This window comes from Aplysia californica, unplaced genomic scaffold (assembly GCF_000002075.1).
Source record: "Aplysia californica isolate F4 #8 unplaced genomic scaffold, AplCal3.0 scaffold00141, whole genome shotgun sequence".
Lineage (NCBI taxonomy): Eukaryota > Metazoa > Mollusca > Gastropoda > Aplysiida > Aplysiidae > Aplysia > Aplysia californica.
This window is the reverse complement of record NW_004797411.1, coordinates 1,037,458-1,040,995: the sequence shown is the minus strand read 5'-3', so window position 1 is coordinate 1,040,995 and position 3,538 is coordinate 1,037,458. Positions and strand designations below refer to the sequence as shown.

The following is a 3,538-nucleotide window of genomic DNA, read 5'->3' as shown; positions in this document are numbered from 1 at the left end:
AGAGAGAGAGAGAGAGAGAGAGAGAGAGAGAGAGAGAGAGAACGAGAGCGAGAGACCGTTTCGCGAGGAAATGCAGACTTCCACTTAAGTTATGGACCACCTTGAAAGAGAGCCCTGTTTGATTTTAATTTGAAAACAAAAAACCCAGCAAGGAAAGTTTCAAACTCTGAAAGTGTTAATGGGTTACCAAAGCGCACTGCAAAGCTTCCTTAAGAGGCAAAACCACCACGTACTGCACGGAAATCTTAGGGGAATTTTAACCACATTTGCTATTTTTTATCGACATATGTGCGACACCATAGACATTCCTCAGTTAAAATGTATGTGCACGTCATAAACGGACGTACGGTCTCGAACTGTGCTCACTTTGGTGACAATCTAAGCCGCCGTTTGCTCAAAATCCAGCATCGCATCAACATACCACCAAGACAAAAGCTGAGAGAGTTTGATCGAGCCAGAGCTATGGCATGGCTACAAGATGGAGTTGGAGCCTGAGAAGTTGCCAGCTGAAGGCTTGCAGTGTCACACTCTGTCATTGTCCGCTTCAGGCAGCGCCATCAAGCCACTGGATCAGTCCAAGAGTGCCCAAATGCAGGACGACCCAAGAAGACCATTCGTAGTGTTTGCAAGTGGTCCTTAACGAATGTTGAAGTCTGTAAACCATACACCAGTTACATGAATACAACCTTGTTTATGTTTTGATAGTGGTTTTTTTTACTCGGCTCTCTTGGCAATGAAATAGCATTGTGTGTGCATACTCAAATGAAGTTTTGAGCGTGTGAACTGGTAGTGATCTTTTGCATACAAGCTGTGTTCACATGGGTTCTGCGTGTGGATATCAGACAAACAATGAAGCAAGCGCCGCTGAGTTGAGGTGGTTTTAAATTAAAATTTATTGTTTGTTCTTCGACTCAGCAATGTATCGTGTAGATTCTCTTTTTTTTTCTCGTAGTCAAGAGACTGGGACAACATCAAACAAAGAATTTTAAAATCATGTTGTGGATAGAAAGCAAAAGATACATTTTAATCATGAATGCTTCATCATGAAGGATTCACCATTCAATCAAAAAGACATCGTTGCATTTGCTCAACATAAAAACCCATGGTCGTTATACATTCGTTATAATCTGAGTGATTTCAATGTTTGGTCACAACAAGCCCCACCCTCTTTACACGCCACCAAACGCCACTAAGGTGGTGGGGGGTAAAGAATAGTGAAGAGATGGGGCTCAGAATGAATAGAGAGAGGGGGGTTGGGATCAGGTATACATTTACTATTAACATAACGTTTACTTGCTATCTGTCATATCTGGACGGAAAGTATTGCCGTTCTTAATAAATGTCCCCAAACGAGACTTTAAACTTTTTACGCCCGAATTTTGATTTAAGCTAAGTCTTTTGAAATACTTTCCACTTCGACCCTACCTCTCAGGGTAAACAAGGGCTAAGTGAGATATGATACCCTAACCGAAAGGCAGAGATACTCTTTGTTCAATGTGTCATTTTTACTCCCACATTGCTCTTGGGAGAAGATATATCACAGGTACATAGTACATGACAACAGACGTTTCTGATGAAGACGGGATTGATGGACAAAGTGAAACAAACCAAATAATAATTCAGAACTGACAACGGCAAACACATTGATATGTGACCAGTGTCATGTTTACTCTGTACTCTTCATTTGTATTAGTGTAGAACTTAAGATAATAATCTTGAAAAAAGCAACATTATTCGCTGAATAGATGTCCAAATGAGGATTTGAACCAAAGTCATCCGCAAAACTGATCTGTTAGCTGTCAGTAAAGCCTATCCTGTCCGCTAGTTTCCCATACCATGCAGACCAAGGTTTCATTTTTCTCGGGCACTTTGTTTCATTTCAAAACGTTGTATGATCTTTGAATAAAATTTTTAAGTTGGTTCAAAAGGCTCGATACTTTAAAAAAATCACAACAAATGTTGTTAAAAGGTTGTCACTTTACTTTTTGTTATCAGTTACTAATCTATGCCATGATTTTGCCTATCTTGAGCAACTGGTCTTTGTGCACATTCTTTATTAATGTCTGCTCGAAAGGGAAAAACCTGTAGGTGTCTGTGGTATAGCGGTTTAGAGCTTTGTTGTCTCAAGCAGAAGACGTGAGCTGGATTCTTGCTTGGGTGTGTCTGTAAATTGGGATGCTAGACTCCCTTCAATCCAGGCTGGCACCGACAGGCAGAGAACAAGCAATTTCACCTCCTAAAAGATTTAATGAACGCTAAATGTGGGTATTACTATACATTTTAGGACAGGAATGGTTAAGATAACTTGGTACAAATTCGTTATTCACAAATGGAGTAGAAAGCGTATCTGACAAAGAGGGATTTGAACCAAAATAGTGTCAGTAGAAGAATGTTTTGACTGATTCCCTTAAAAGTTATAACCCAACCCCTTGGTAAGGCACTTTCCAAAGTTTACTCAGCTATGATGAGGTCAGTGACTTCGTTTTTGAGCTTTATGAATCCTTCTCTGAATACTGACAGTTTGGAAATGGGAGAATGTATGTGTGTGTGTGTGTGTGTGTGTGTGTGTGTGTGTGTGTGTGTGTGTGTGTGTGTGTGTGTGTGTGTGTGTGTGTGTGTGTGTGATTATGTGTGTATGTGTGTGTGTATGTGTGTATGTATTTGTGTGTGTGTGTGTGTGTGTGTGTATATGTGTGTGTATGTGTGTGTATGTGTGTGTGTCTGTGTGTGTGTGCACGAGCATATAATATATACATATTATATGGATACGGCTGTTTGTTTCCGCTGTCATTGGGTGTGTGTGTGTGTGTGTGTAGTCTGTAAGATAATATGTGAAGCAGCGTGGTGGAATCAGGCTCTCGTCAAAATAATCCAAATGAAAAAACATGCATTTTTTCTCAGGTTTGTGAATTTTTATCAAATTTTTGTTTTTTGACTCAACACCTTTCATGCCCATTAAAGAACTCATTTCTGGGTGGATTTTTCTGAAAAGCGTTGATTAAAGGCACAAAAATATAAATTTTCAGTTACCAAGGAAATAACTAATCTTTGGCATCCATTTTCTCACTAATTTTGCCTTTGAAAACAGGGGACCTCCATCTCTTTCTTTTGCAAATATCTCGACTTGTAATCAAGATAAATGGATATTTCTTTCACCCAATAAAGACAAGTGAACAAGCTTTAAGATGATACCAATAACTCTATGTACCCAAAAATTGACGAGAGCCTGATATCACCACGCTGCCTCACATATATACATAGGTCAATGGATACGGCTGTTTGTTTCCGCTGTCATTGGGTGTGTGTGTGTGTAGTTTGTAAGTGTGAGATAATATGTACATAGGTCTATGGACACGGCTGTTTGTGTCCGCTGTCATCGGGTGTGTGAGTGTAGTCTGTAAGATTATATATACATAGGTCTATGGATTCCCGCCTGCCAAAGAAGGGTTGGGTCCCCATACTTGGAGGAATGTTGCTTACTTGGCTTCCTTGGTTTGTCTAGTGGGCAGTGAGAGAGGAGGGGGAAGGACGAGGAGGG

The 3,538-nt window shown here is 40.2% G+C and overlaps 1 protein-coding gene across 3 annotated transcripts in view; it reads left to right on the top strand.

Moving 5' to 3' along the window:
• Positions 1 to 3,538, top strand: part of LOC101859008 (neuroactive polyprotein R15) — a 139,109-nt gene that overhangs the window by 90,884 nt on the left and 44,687 nt on the right. The window lies entirely within an intron of this gene.